This window comes from Pseudochaenichthys georgianus, unplaced genomic scaffold (assembly GCF_902827115.2).
Source record: "Pseudochaenichthys georgianus unplaced genomic scaffold, fPseGeo1.2 scaffold_1097_arrow_ctg1, whole genome shotgun sequence".
NCBI lineage: Eukaryota > Metazoa > Chordata > Actinopteri > Perciformes > Channichthyidae > Pseudochaenichthys > Pseudochaenichthys georgianus.
The window spans coordinates 5474-21810 of record NW_027262053.1 but is presented as its reverse complement, the minus strand read 5'-3'; the positions used below and the strand labels follow the sequence as shown (position 1 = coordinate 21810).

Sequence of the window (16337 nt, the reverse complement as noted above, 5' to 3'; positions counted from 1 at the left end):
AAGCTAACTCCAGACACAGAAAGAAGTCTCAAGTCCACAGAGGAAACGTACAGCAGCGTCTAATCTACTGTAACAAGAGGTCAGAGCGAGGGACAAGCCAATTAAGAACAGCGGCTTCTTCACTCCCTTATTTCACACACACACACACACCACACACACACACACACACACACACACACCCCCACACACCCACTTCAGCACTTAAATCACCATCTCCTCAAACACCCTCTGCAGTGAGGTCTCTACTGACAAGCGAACAAGCTGTGCTGACATTTAACTTTTTTCTCCCACTTTTTATTTATGCAGCACGTTCTCCGTGCGCACATTGTAAGCTTGGAGGAATCTTTGTTGGATATATAAGCCACATCTGCGAAGGAGTAGAAGAGCAACGCCAATTATTTCACTGGCCTACAAGGTTCGCAGAGTGATGGCAGAACATTTACCCTGCAGCACAGAAATAAAATAAGTGCCCTATGGCCAGGAAACATCTTTAAATACAACACGAAATCATCCTCTTTACATAGCTTTCAGAAACAGCGTAGAGAAGTCTGTAAAGTATTAAATAAATAAAGTATTATCATATCGTACTTATTGTAAGTTGCTTTGGATAAAAGACATGAAGAAGAGGGGACACATGTTGATGTAGAAGAGACATGAAGAAGAGGGGACACATGTTGATGTAGAAGAGACATGAAGAAGAGGGGACACATGTTGATGTAGAAGAGACATGGAGAAGAGGGGACACATGTTGATGTAGAAGAGACATGGAGAAGAGGGGACACATGTTGATGTAGAAGAGACATGGAGAAGAGGGGACACATGTTGATGTAGAAGAGACATGAAGAAGAGGGGACACATGTTGATGAAGAAGAGGGGACACATGTTGATGTAGAAGAGACATGGAGAAGAGGGGACACATGTTGATGTAGAATAGACATGGAGAAGAGGGGACACATGTTGATGTTGAAGAGACATGAAGAAGAGAGGACACATGTTGATGTAGAAGAGACATGAAGAAGAGGGGACACATGTTGATGTAGAAGAGACATGAAGAAGAGGGGACACATGTTGATGTAGAATAGACATGGAGAAGAGGGGACACATGTTGATGTAGAAGAGACATGAAGAAGAGGGGACACATGTTGATGTAGAAGAGACATGAAGAAAAGGATTCTGCACGATAGGTGACCTTTGAATATATCGTGCACTCCAGTCTCACCGTTCTTCCTCTCCTGCAGGGGCTTCGGGGGGAATCCGGTCTGCAGGGTCAGCTCCTCGAGCTCCCAGGCCACCGCTTCGCTCGGAGGGTTCTCCTCCATGCTGTCGGGCCCCAGATCCTCCTCTCTGTGGGGGTGAAGCATCGCCAGGGTGACGGAGAGACCTGTGGGCAAACGGAGGAGATGAAGGGTTTAATTACGGTGCTCGGAAATTCATTTTAACACGAGAAATAAAGCTTATATTTTATTTATAAATTATTATTTAGAAATGTATTATTTATTTATTATTTTAAAAGATGGCTGCCGTGTCTTTTGCTCCTCTCCAACTCTGCCTTTTTCCCGCTTTATTTCAGTGTTTGTTTACTTTTCGTTGTGTGCTTTTTCTATTTTATTTTATTTACTCGCAGTATTTTATCTGTTGCTCTGTTGGAGGAGCCTGTGACCTCAGATGTTCATTGTCATAACTAACCTGTAGCTATGCACACATGACAATAAAAGCCTTGAACCTTGAAAATAAAGTGTTATCTGTCTTGCCAAAGGATAAAGGAACTTGCTTTTAAAGTATTTTTCTTATACACTGTTGGAGAAATGCTTTGAATTGATCCCATAGACATGTATGTTCTGCAGCCATTAGACTTACACACACATTTCATGGATGGATTCATGTGCATCAAAACCTATTATTCCCATATTTAGCCCAATAAACATCTTATTTTACAGGAGATATGCTCATTATTACATATCTTATTGAATACGTTAGTGAAAAATACTAATTGTATTTTATTAATTAAATAAAATAGGTTTGAAGTCGATTGAGGTTTTTAAAAATACTATTAAGACATAAAATCACAAAATGACTTTTGAACATTTAACAATATAAGCAAGCTTGTGCCTTGCTTATATTGTTAAAAAAGGGAAGGGTAAGTATTTTTCAAAGTTTGATTCTTCAGAAGTGTCCTGTAATATCACTTTGTGTGTACTATCTTATCAGGTTGTCTTTATTGGCCAATAAGAGTTGAGTATTCATCATAGCCATGAGATAAAATTAAATATAGTTAAATGGTACACTTTACAGAGGTGTGTGTGTGTGTGTGTGTGTGTGTGTGTGTGTGTGTGTGTGTGTGTGTGTGTGTGTGTGTGTGTGTGTGTGTGTGTGTGTGTGTGTGTGTGTGTGTGTGTGTGTGTGTGTGTGTGTGTGTGTGTGTGTGTGTGTGTGTGTGTGTGTGTGTGTGTGTGTGCACGGGGCTGCAGTCAGGGAAGAATTTGCATGCTTGAGCTTTTACAACTGTTGCTGTGGTCGCTGCTTCAAAGAGGCAGTGCTTTGTTTATGGATCTTTTTTAACGACCAGTGCAGTTTCCACACATTTAAACCACGTTACATTTGACCCTTTACACAAGGAAGTGTTTCACAAAGGAAGCTGTAAAAGATGTGTGTTCTGTGCTGATCTAGCTGCAAGACAAATATCCCCATTAAGTTATTCAGCTGTTCTCAGTCAGCTGTTTTGTATCTCTTCTATGGTTTGACATCTAAAATAAACCATAATATCCACACCATAGAAATGTGTATTGCTGCTGTACGTATGCTTTTTGTAGTGACAAATATTTAAAAGAAAATGACGTCACTTCAATATTTAACAACAGAACAGTCAGGTAAGTTTAGAAAATGGCGCCAGCTTTGCCTAACTTTGTGATTTTAGCACAAAAACCCATATAACACACGGCAGGAACAACCCCAAAAAGGGTCTTTAAAACTAGGTTTGACACTTATGCAATATTACAATATCCAACATCTAGACTTGTCTCCAGATGTCTATATATCTCCCAGCCCTTGAGTAAATCTGGTGTAACTTCTTAAAGTAACTTTGGCTGCACATCTCTTCTCTCTGCAAACGTGTGTTCAAGCTGTGGGGTTTTGATGGGGTTTCTTTAAAAAACCCGGTTCCTCCGGTTTGTATCCCGGTAATAGTTCTGGTCGTAAAGAACCGGGTGATTTGATACCGTAATTTCTCGTTTGGAATATGAGGAAATGAACTGCGGTCTGGTTCTCCCTGCTTACACGCGGTTTGATTGGCTAGCGCTTCTACTGTCAGATTTGCATAAACGGGATTTGATTGGCTGACGCTTCCAGCTCAGCTTCAAAAGTTGAACATTGCTCAACTTTTGAATCCTGGAAATCCTGGAAATCTTCGCTTCGCTCCCCCACAATGCAGTTCGGCGAAAAGCGAGGCAAAGCGACGTCATCCCCATTCAAAGTCAATGGGCAGAGAAGCGTTGGAAGCGGTGGAAGATTTGTTTAAAGCTGCTGTGTGGACGTACCGCTACCCTAACCAAGTCTTCACCCTAAAATTAATGATTCCCCTGATTTATCGTGTCAAATTTAATCTGAGACGATGTTTTTTTAGCCCGCAGGGTATCATTTGAATTGATTTGACAGTTGTTATTAAAAAGATGTTGAATGCACGAGCAGTAATAGAAATGTCTATTGTGTACTTTTTCGTGGTAAAGATGCCGGCCATATTATTTACCCAGATATTTCATCATTGCTAATCACTTCAGTTGTTGTTTTTGTTCTGTTTTCCATGAGTATAACTGCATCTAATCGTGCAACCGTGTGTTGCATCATGACCAAAATAATCCTTTAATCCTGTAATTAGGAAAGGTGTCCGTTTTGTGTTTGTATTTAAGCGTATCACTATTTATAATAGGATAGAACAGATTATGTCGAGGATATGATGATTCAAAATGCCTTCGAAGTCTTTCAACACCACCCTGTTTACATAATGAATCACCTGATGTCCTCCAGTCAAAGAATTTCCCCCCCGCCATGACACTGAGCAAATCCTCTAAGCGTACAGACTTGAGTTTGCATGCACATCTTAGCGTGATTATATTACACACTTGATCACATGTTACAGATGTCCAACAAGGGAGTCACAAACAACCAGGAAACAAGCAGGGGAACTAAGGAAATGACGTCACGGTGACATTTTGTGGTGGTCAAATGTAGCAGAATAATAAGAATAAAGAATGGAGGGTCAGACCGCTGCAGTGTGGACGAACAAGCAACACTAGCATCTACAGTAGGACACGCTGCCTGATGACTGTGCAAGCTACTGTGATTTGACACAGAGATGGTGTGAGTGTTGGCTTCAGGACATCATGTGATCTCAGTATCAGGGGAACACATCACTTTGAGATGCAAATCTAATGCCATCAAGACACAAGAAGGTTTTTCAGTGGTTTTATATACACTGAACAAAAATATAAACGCAACACTTTTGTTTTTGCTCCCATTTTTCATGAGATGAACTCAAAGATCTAAAACATGTTCTATATACACAAAATAACCATTTCTCTCAAATATTGTTCACAAATCTGAAAAAATCTGTGATAGTGAGCACTTCTCCTTTGCCGAGATAATCCATCCCACCTCACAGGTGTGGCATATCAAGATGCTGATTAGACAGCATGGTTATTGCACAGGTGTGCCTTAGGCTGGCCACAATAAAAGGCCACTCTGAAACGTGCAGTTGTGGTGGTGGTAGGGTTATGGTATGGGCAGGCGTATGGTATGGACGACGAACACAGGCCACTCGATTCACAACATTACCCTACCCCAACACAAAACCTACCCCTACCCCTCACACCAGATACTGACTGGTTTTCGGACCCCCCCAGACCCCCCCAATAAAGCATAACTGCACGTTTCAGAGTGGCCTTTTATTGTGGCCAACCTACACCTGTGCAATAATCATGCTGTCCAATCAGCATCTTGATATGCCACACCTGTGAGGTGGGATGGATTATCTCGGCAAAAGAAGAAGTGCTCACTATCACAGATTTCTTCATATTTGTGAACAATATTTGAGAGAAATGGTTATTTTGTGTAAATAGAAAATGTTTTAGATCTTTGAGTTCATCTCATGAGAAATGGGAGCAAAAACAAAAGTGTTGCGTTTATATTTTTGTTCAGTGTATCTGTGGTGTAGAGATGCAGGCAGTTTTCTTTGTTGAATACCCGCCTCTATAAATTAATAATCTTTGTTTTGGACTAACAAATCAAAACAATAAAATGACTAAGAAACTGGGATGGACTTTTTTCTGACCGTTTATTGAACAAACAATTAATCGATATAGTATTCAGAAGATTAGGCATTATCAGCAATGCAAATATACTATTGTGATAATCTGTGCATGCTTAAAGGGCTTTGTCACGCGACAGAGGCATAACATATTCAGTCTCTCAAATATTGATAATTCCTGCTTTTCTCTGTTTTATAGCCTCTTTAAATTGAAAAACTAAAAAGATGACACATTGGACTTTGAGAAACTGGGACTATTTTCTGACATATCGGATAAAGTAATCAGAAGATTAATCAACACTGAAAATTAGGCTACTATTGTGATGATCTATGATTCTTTTAAGTACGTTTTCATGCAAAAGATGCTTTTTGGGCCACACTTTTTTGTCTGCTTTTTATCCGTTTAGAATACTACATTTGCAGACCCCCTTGGACTTTGGAAGTGTGATGGACATTTTAAACTTTTTTCCAGCATTTTATACACCAAAGCATTAATGAGTAATTAATCGATGACGCGGTTTCAGCAGCTCTACTGCAGTGCGCACAGTGATGCCTCCATCATGTAGAGCAGCAGGGCCATGGCTGACCAGGAGATCAGACGGTTAAATAACCATTTCTGATTTAAATCTACCTGAGTTGCCTCATCCTTCCTTTCCCAACAGAGGGCTGCTGTTCCAACATGCAGTGTGTGTGTGTGTGTGTGTGTGTGTGTGTGTGTGTGTGTGTGTGTGTGTGTGTGTGTGTGTGTGTGTGTGTGTGTGTGTGTGTGTGTGTGTGTGTGTGTGTGTGTGTGTGTGTGTGTGTGTGTGTGTGTGTGTGTGTGTGTGTGTGTGTGTGTGTGTGTGTGTATTGCAATACATTAGAGAAGGACACTTATTACTCTAGCATTCCTCCATACCTGCCCACACTAGCCTGTCAAATTTGCATCAACATTGTAGACAGGTAAACACAGACACACACACACACACGCACGCACACACACACACACACGCGTCCTGACAGAAAAAGCTTTGTTTCAACAACAGATACAGGAAAAACCCCAAAATATTACAACAGCACGTCAGTGAGCAGGATGGTACAGGATGTGGTTCCAATGTAATGACCTGTGACACATTAGGCTTGATGGGAAATTGGTTTGTTGCTTACCTGTATTACTAAATCCTGGAGAAGCGTGTTCTCATTTCAGCAGGATGGAGCTTTGTTTGGTTCTGTTGAAGAAAATTAAAAAATCTTCATAGGAGAAATGCTATTTCCTGTGGTGGAAGAAGTGCTCAGATATTTTACTCAGACTAAATTGACAAGCTACCCTGCAGTACACAACGTTATTAAAACTAGCTGCACCTTTACCAGCTTTGAGAACACTTTAATCCATCAATAATTTGTATACAAACATATCATATATATTATTCTCAAATTGACCAATCTGCACAATGACTACTTTTACTTTTGGTATATTTAGATGGTAATACTTTTACTTGAGTAACACTTTAATTGCAGGACTTTTACTTGTAACAGAGTATTCCTACACTCTGGTACTTGTACTTTTACACTCAAGTACAAGATCTGAGTACTTCTTCCACCTCTGCTAATACTGTACGGATTACAGCAGCTTTGGTATCAGTGTAACCAGGACATGTACAAAACAAAGGCCCTTGTGGAGTAACATAAGTTAAAATATAATAAAGAAAGATGATAATATGGGTTAAACAAGACCACATTTCACAGGCCTTTCCACAGATGTCATGGAGCTACAGCTGTCAGTGTCCAAAACACAGACATGCTAAGCTATTGTTAGCATGTCTGGGTGGGAGTTAACCTGAAGTCTAAACGCACATTTAAGTCAAACCACTATGTAAAATCGCACCTAAACGACATAATAAACTAACAATGTAACCAAAAACTGAATATCATCCTTATTATGGACACAAGCTAGGTTTTTAAAGCTAATCCCCATCCCTGTTTACTGCAGACATTCACAAGTTAGCTAGCTATCGTTAGCATGCCATTAGCATTTACCATTAACCGTTAGCTGTTTAGCTTTAACTCTTGTGTGTCACTGCGGGTTTTCTGTAGCAAATGCTAATCTATGTAATGTAACTTTGTCTATTCAACGCTTACTTGTCATGGTTGTCTCTTGGGTGTTGTGTCTGTAAAGATAAACGGCATCACACCGCCACTTCCGAATCACAAAGGAAACTTTAACCGGAAAACCCTCCTCTGCGTGGGAAGCAAAGCAGCCACTTCCTCAACAACACCTTTACCACCAGTTGACTAACTATTATTTGGTTATCAGAGACATTAAAGTCCAGTCATTTCATACACAATACTGCCTTTAAGAGAATATGTATAGTATTTCACTTAAAGGTGGTTAAAAATGACTATAAGTGCATGGATGCGGCTCACAACAACACACACATGCAGAGTCTGTGACTCCATCTAGTGTCAGACTACATGTAATTCAGGAGTTAAAAGCTACAGGTTTTTGTGTAACCTCAATACTGATCAATACAGATCTTCCTTCCAAAAATAAATGCGTGTGTTTGAAAGCATTCACATTTTTTAACATCTTGGCTACACACACTGACATATTTCCAATCAACCAGCCAATAAAAAGCAAATAGTAGGCCTAATGGAAGTAACTGTCACGAACTTGGAAACACAAGGTCTTGGACTCAAATGCACGACCCAGAAAACAACTTGGGTAAAGTATGAATAAGATACTTTATTTAAAAAAAAAAAAAAACGGGATATAAATAAGGATCGACACTCTTGATGAGGTGACAAATAAGGTTCAAAAAGGCACAGAAGAAAGTCGCTCACTAAGTGAGGAACAAACTTAAAAAAATAACTTTGAGAGCATAAATCAGGCTTTGAGACAAGGAGAGTAATCGCAAGCACACTGACTACTTGCCTAGAGGTAACTGGGCACAGATGGAAACAATCAGGGGCGGGGCTGGCGCTGATGAGAGCGGCAGACACACACACGGATAGGTAGTCAAGAGACCTGGAAAGAAACATAATACGTGAGTACCAAAATAAAACAGGAAGTGGGAGACAAGACAAAAAAAGACTAAACATGAAGCATGACTAGATTAAAAAATGTTCACGGGACACAACAGTAACACACTTTTGTTAAATGGTTTCTGTATCCTTGGGGATTCAGGCATTTGACAGGTTGTGTCCATGTGTAATATGGGTGTAATATTGGTCTAATTTAGATTGAAAGGTTTTTGATATTACATTTGTATTCCTTGGGATTGTGAGAGACGCATTTGGATCTCCCTGTCTGTATCTCACACACAGAAGAAGTTTGGATAAAAGCGACATGCAATGCAATGTAATCAATAAAGTATATCTAATCAAATGTTATCTGATTATAAGGTTAATATAGAATGTGTGCAAGTTTGTTGATTTCTGCAGGCATTCATGTTAAACCCAAGTAAATATATAAATATTCCTTTAGTCATATACACAATTTCTGAAAATAAATGTGTCTTTATGTATAGTGAACTGTATGATTACCTGTAATGTGTTGTACGTGATATATTTAACATTTTACAAGTATGTTGATGTTGCTGCGTAAAAGAAGTCTCATTAAATAGATTGTCTGGGGAAAGCATTACTCGTACTACATTTTAAAAAAGTGATAAAAAAACAATCCAACATTTTTTTAATGTTCTGGTTTAAATGTCAAATGGGCAGAATTCTATTTTGGTTGCCTCTGTGACTCGATAGCAGGGACGTGCACAGGTACGGGCTAATGTTGCCCGGGCAACGGCCCTTTTGAACTTTTTGGCTGACCTGCCCCTCTGGAGAGAGCGAAAGTCTTTTTTTTCTGTTGTGGCCGAATACACATGATAAGCCCACAATTAGTATTGTAGAGTCTCGCTGCGATAAAACACACCTTGCCAGCGCTGTCATCTGCCCCCAGTCACGTGACTTTGTTTACAACCTGACAGCTGAAAGCAAAGGAAAGCCCTCCGAGTCCGGTCCGGCCTCATATGGCTATGGTGATCATGTGCCTGCCTGGCTTTGGTGGCAAATCCTCGGGTCAATCTGTCCCCGGGAATGTCCCCGTTTTTAAATATGCTTAAATTGATTTAAATATAGCCTGCTACTTGTAACTCCCTCTCTCTCTTTTCTTGATCGCCCTCTCTCACATACGGGAGAACACTTCACTGTCCCGCTTCATTGTAGGATTTCTGCCATGTCTCTACTTTAGTTTGGCCATCTCTGTTATTAAGTTATGGAATACTAAATACATAAGTAATTAGACACATTACCGTTACTGCGCTCATAAAGAATGATAAGAATAATGTGTATTGAACTGGTTTAATCAATTAGTGAGTTTATTTAAGGCACAGCAGTTACAATGGTCAAACTACATTCAAACAGAATTGTCCGCATGTTATCTTTAATAGTTACTAACATTAGATATGTTAATGAGATATAGACCGCAAAAAAATGTTCCCTTGGTTTTCATTTTTTTTATAAAAAGTTCTTACGTTTTCAGGGGGGTCGGGGGCGGCCCTTTTTCTAGTTTAGAGCAATAGCCCCTCCAAATGTCTGTGCACGTCCCTGCTCGATAGATTACCCAAAGATTAAACAGCATGTTGATTACACAGTGTGTTTGAATCTCGTAAAACTCCTTTCATTCATACTAGCAGGTCAACATTTGGTTTACCAGATCCTTTATTTAATCTGAAAACGTCCGATCAAGTTACAGGAGAGAACATTAATTAAAGAAGCAATAACTGAGAGCCATGATCCGAATCTGGTTCCTGGTGGTCAAGAAAAATCTAATTTTAGCCTGAGGATCGCCTTATGACTGGTTTATGACTTAAAAATCAAATCTTTGGACTTGTTTCTAGCGTCCCAAGACCTCAGATGTACATGTAACATGCAAAATAGTGACTTTCTCCCACCTCTGACCTTTTAGACTGTATTCATTAGAGTGTTGCAATGTCACTGATGATTCTTTTCCCATATTTTCCAGAGTCCAACTCAACAATGAGTCGTCAGAGTCTACGCCTGCAGGAGGCGGGTTATTACAGCGAGGAAGGATGTCAAACTGTGCAATACAAGGAGGTCTGGTACGTTGCTGTGGTGTTTTTTTTTTCTTTATATATTTGTATTGAAGACACATAGACAGGTTTATTCTTTTTGTTTTGTTTTATGCAAGATAATTTGATTTCTTGAGGTCTACTTGTGCCTGATGCACATTGTGTTTTGTTTGATATGGATTTAGCGCTATACATCTTAAATTGTTTGCATTATTTAGGGTCTTTCGGAGGAGTACAGGAAGAGGCCAGGATCACCTTCTGAGGGACCAGTACATGACTACAAGCAGGGGCGCCGTAACTGACAGGGGGCCCAAACTATTTTAGAACATTAAGAAAAAAATGTAACCAATGTGATATCTTTTCATGGGGCCCAAAATCCCTGGCGGCGCCCCTGACTACAAGTATATGGGCAACCACAAATTAATGGGAGACCACGAGTTGATGGTTGACCAGCAGTCAGTTTACAGCGACGGAGACAACGGCGGGAAAATTGAGCGAGGGACTTCCAGGAAGATCGGACAGAAATAAATATGCTGTTCCTTCATCCTGATCCCTCTGGCTGGTGGTAAGTGGCTGTTATTTTGTATATATTGATTGTTGTGCTTTTATTTATGTCTTAATGTGTGCGTAAGTATACATGTGTCTGTTAATTGGGTATATATAGGATATACATATATTTATACATATTTTATATATATTTGTATTTGGGATTGTGGGAAACGGTATTTCGATCTCTCTGTCTGTACACACAAACTGAAAGATTGACAATAAAGTTTACTTTGACTTAATTGTCTGCAACAATCATTTCTTGTAAACATGTTAAGGTTTTCCTTGTAAGTCAAATTAAAATGTCTAAACCTTCTTCTTGGTTGTTCCTCAGGTCTGGCACACGGATGTTTTACATTGAGCGCATACTGGGATGATTTGCAGACATTGAGACAGCGTGTGATGTTGCTTCCTCCAAACACGCCGAATTTCACGTTGGAGTCTCAAGATGGAGCCATCTTTATCTCCCTCCATCGTACATGTGATTTAGAGTGGAACTTGTTTTCTTCTTAACTTTTCATTGTGTCCATGCAGGGGCTAGGGTGTTACATCATTGGACGTCCGATACGTAGTGGTCCCAGCAGACAACTGAAGGGATTTGGGATATAATATTCAGCAGGTGGTTTTAAAAAAATCAGAGACGAGTGATTCAGGTATAGGAAGTCAAATCTATTACTTCTAGGATGTCAATCACATGAAACAAATGAAAAACAGTTGTAGTCTATACATTGTACATATTAATTGTTTTCTCTATTCTATATATTGCATCCAGGAGATTGCTGGGCTTTTGCAGGCGAACGAGGGCACATGGTAATCTCCCTGTCCCACCCAGTGTCCATCACCCAGGTGACTCTTGTGCGGCTTTCACACCAGCGACATGACGTCACCGTTTACATCGCTGATTTGCCCCCCAACGGCAGCCATTACGGCAGCTCACAACAAACAACTGCGTCGGGTCGATGATCGTGTTGCTTTTTAATCACACGAAGCCAGAATAAATTGAATAACGACTTCTCCAACCTATACTTTTATCCAGAGTGCCGTGGTTCATTGTTTATTAATGGTTTCTGCAGCATTTACCGACCGCTGCAGTGCTGCTCTTCCACGGAGTTTATTCTCCCGTTAGCTCCCGGTTAGCTCCCACTGCAGCGGTCCGCTCTAAAGTATTCACTGTCCGACTCACACAAGCAGCTGATGCATATCCCCAGCTTCCCCTTAGCCTAAGTGAATGTGTGTCCGTCTGAATTGACACTGTTTGGTATCACAACGCTGTTATGAAAGTTTCTCTGGTATACAACGGGTGATGTTAGCATAGCAACCGAAGCTAAACTGACTACTTGCATCCGATAGCTGCAATAATACAAAACAACACGTCTGCCTCTCTCCACAATGATCGATAACAGCGAACGGATGGTCAAAGTAAGGCACAAATAAACAGAATCACACGAAGCCTGCTTAGTGTTGCCTGACTTTATAAAGTGTGTTTATAGGCACTACTGCTTGTAGGCAGGCATAACAGTCGACCCATGGGAGGTGGGTTTAGTTTCCTGCACGCCTCGACGTAATGCCCCTTTCACACCAGCGCCTTTTCAGCTCCGGCTCGGAGCTAGAGCCTGAAAAGCGCCGGGTTTTCCAGTTCACACCGGAGCTGCGCCGGCTCTTAGCTCCGGAATCCGCTTCATTTCCAGCTCCAAAAAATTCACACATTCACTTAGGCTAAGGGGAACTGGGGATATGCATCAGCTGCTTGTGTGAGTCGGACAGTGAATACTTTAGAGCGGCCGCTGCAGTGCGAGCTAACCGGGAGCTAACGGGAGAATAAACTCCTGTGGAAGAGCAGCACTGCAGCGGTCGGTAAATGCTGCAGAAACACATTAATAAACAATGAACCACGGCACTCTGGAGCAAAGCATAAGGTTGGAGAAGTCGTTATTCAATTTATTCTGGCTTCGTGTGATTAAAAGCAACACGATCATCGACCCGACGCAGTTGTTGTTGTTGTGAGCGCCGTAATGGCTGCCGTTAGGGAGCAAATCAGCGATGTAAACGGTGACGTCATGACGCAGCAAGGGCAGCTCTGGGGCGCCAGTGGGCGGTGTGAACAGAGCGGGAGCTGAAAAGGGAAACCGGAGCTGAACCAGAAAAGCTCCCGCTCGGAGCTAGAAACTGAAAAGCGCTGGTGTGAAAGCCGCATAAGAGAGACGTAAGCGACGTCACCTCTTAGCTCCAAAGCTCTTGCCTCTGGACCGACAATTTTTTGGAGCTGGAAATGAAGCGGATTCCGGAGCTAAGAGCCGGCGCAGCTCCGGTGTGAACTGGAAACCCGGCGCTTTTCAGGCTCTAGCTCCGAGCCGGAGCTGAAAAGGCACTGGTGTGAAAGGGGCATTGGTCATATCACTAAGAGCCAATCAATCATCAGAAACATTCCCAGCGCACCGAGGGAGTTTGATGTCTACGTCACACATTTTCTGTTGTTATCCTCCATATGTCTTGTATATTTTTGGTAATTCACAAAGTGCACAACAAAAGACTTCCCCAGAGGATTGTTGACATCCACCTGGATCCATCTTCTTCTTATATATAGACATATGATCTTTTGTAGCATTAGGACTGTGTGTTGTAAATGTATTATCTTTACACACGACATCTATTGCACGTCTGTCCGTCCTGGAAAAGGGATCCCTCCTATCCAAGAGGTTTCTTCCATTTTTCCCCCACTAACTTTGGGGTTTCTTTGGGAGTGTTTCCTCGTCCGATGTGAGGGTCTAAGGACAGAGGGTGTCATATTAATATTCTGTACAAACTGTAGAGCCCACTATGTAAAATGTGTGATATTGGGCTATATGAATAAACTTCAATTGATTGATTGATTCATGAAAATGTTCACCTCATCCTTGTCTCTCTTTACTCTCCAGAAAGAGGAACCTTCCTGGGAAAAATGGTGTACGATCAAGACGGTCCAGCATATCAGACCTTTGCTCTGCCTGTAAGTATAACTCAAGAGAAACTGTGAAGCTCTTATGAACATACTTCTTTTTTTTATTTAAGCACTTTCAAAAACATATTAAGGGGCTAATAGATCATTACACAACACACGACAACTGTAGAGATGGAGTTGCTATTAAAACTATTCGCAAAACATTTTTAAATCAGTACTTTACTTGTGGTGAAGTATTTTAAGGCCATAGTTTTTCTAATTGTACTTAACCCTTGTGTTGTGTTCGAAAGCTGTTACCGTTCATGGTATTGGTATCATTTATCTCAGTCCAAAACACACACAAAAAAATGACTATCATCCAAAATTGTATTAACTACATCATAACTAACTTATTATGCGTCCATAACCGTACAATCCTGTTGTAATGTAATGTTATGGCCCAAAGCACATTGCACACGTGCATGTGTGTGTTCATGTTCAAGTGTTAGTGTACATAATTCTTTGAGAAAGGTCGAGTTCCCGTGGGGGGGAGGGGGGCAGAGGGAGGGGAGACCAGGTGCATGTTGCGAACAAATATTGTTACAGTTGATGAAGGGGGTGGGGGGAGGGGTGTCTAAAGTCAAAGATGAATCTTGATTGGGCCAAATTTGACCTTGAGTCACCCAAAACAATTCTACACACAAAAGTATACACTTTATTTTTTAGAGACCTTCAGACTTGGCTCAAATGGTCCAAATCAGTTGTGTTGATATATCTGTGGTGGAGGATATCGTGGAGCCTTGTTCAGATAGAAAAACTAGAGCGTAGTTATTATATAGTTTTAACTTGAAACGGGGCACGGGAGACCCGAACACAACATAAGGGTATCTGAGTAGTGCTCCCAACAAAGCATGAAATCCACATAGATGAATATTGCTTTAACATTTCTTGTATCCTTTCATTGTTGTAAAAGCCTGACTGTCTTTATTCACTACTTTAATCTCTTGTCTCTTTCCAGGATCCCAGTAAAGGAGTCTTCCGCCATGTGAGGCTGCAGGTTTTAAATAACTGGGGCGAATAGACGACACCACCGTTTACAATTTTAGGGTTAACGGTGAGTTAAAGGTGGATCAATCTCAAGACATCTGATTGTTTTGAGATTAATTCCCAAAAGAGGGGTTAGGAGGTTAATTCTGATCATAGTTTTTTCTCCGGGGTGCTCCAGTTTTTTCCCCACAAGCTTTAAATATCCTAGAAATAGCAAATTAAAATGGTCTTTTATAATAAATATATAAATTGTAACAATTTTGCTCTGTGTTATATTCGATAATAAATGCACTGATAACTGCTCCATCTTTCAAAACCTTCTTATAGGTTTAAAACACAATGTTGGAAAATCTTACATGAACCTGCAGCTTCAATATCAACAACAATTATTAATCAAACATGAATTATTTGGTTGGTTTTGAGCCTTTTATTCAGTAAAGTCAACAAATATCACTCATTCATGGCATTGCCTCCAAGACAGGATATTGTGTAATTTTTGACGAGATGTTTGAGGGCATGAACTGACTCGCTGAACCCGTTCCCTGAACCTAAGGCAGAGCAAAGGAAGAGACAACTTGAAAGAACCTCATAAAACCCACGTGATCATGACCATTATTGCAATGTTCAACTAACCACAAAGTAGTTTTATTAAGAAGTTAATTTGGGTAGTACTCAGATTCTCGTTCTTGAGTAAAAGTACCAGAGTGTAAGAATACTCTGTTACAGTAAAGTCCTGCAATGAAAATGTTATGTTGTGCGCGGAGAACTGCGCACAAGCCGAGCTCATAAACCGAGGCCCCCTGCGCAATGTGAGGCCTGTAGGGAGGGACGACCCCTGCCCATGCTGCCTCCAGGGTGTTTCTTGGACCCTCAGTCCAAGAAACCCTGTGACACCGTGTTGTTCACTATTTTTATAATTACATGTTACTTGTTTTGACGCTTTTATCCAAAGCGACTTACATACTCAATACTGTGGGCAATCCCCACAGGAGCAATTTGGGGTGAAGTGTCTTGCCCAGGGACACAGGGACACAACGACATGAACGACATGAACCTGTGACCCCCTGATCCGAACACCTACGGACAACCCACTACGCCACACGCCTCCCTCCCTTATAACAAATGTTTTTATGCAAGAACTATATAAACATCATATATTTTTGTAGAGGGGTAGACATATAATGTAATGCAACAAATTACAAAGGAAAACAAAGGTGTTATGTACAAAATTACTTTTGATTGCATTTTTATTCATTGTTTTAATTCTTGGTAAACCTTTCCCTAAAAAAAAAAAATGAACTGTACAAAAAAAAAAATGCATCTATACTACCACCTTTGAAGTATAAATGATTCTATCCTGGAGTTGTACTTTTCTAAGTTTGTATTTTTAATTATCAGTTTGTTATTTTTGGTGTTCACTATTTCCTGACCACAAATAACCATAGCACGCCGGCTACGGAAAGCG

General features: G+C 40.7%; 1 long non-coding RNA gene across 1 annotated transcript; it reads right to left on the bottom strand.

Annotated features, from left to right (window-relative positions):
- Positions 1-812: 812 nt before the first annotated feature.
- LOC117440650 (uncharacterized) lies at positions 813-7664 on the bottom strand. Its single transcript, XR_004551289.2, has 3 exons — positions 7418-7664; positions 6446-6507; positions 813-1381 (listed from the first exon to the last, which is right to left on the bottom strand). It is a non-coding gene; the product is annotated as an uncharacterized lncRNA (long non-coding RNA).
- Between the last annotated feature and the right edge of the window lie 8673 nt (positions 7665-16337).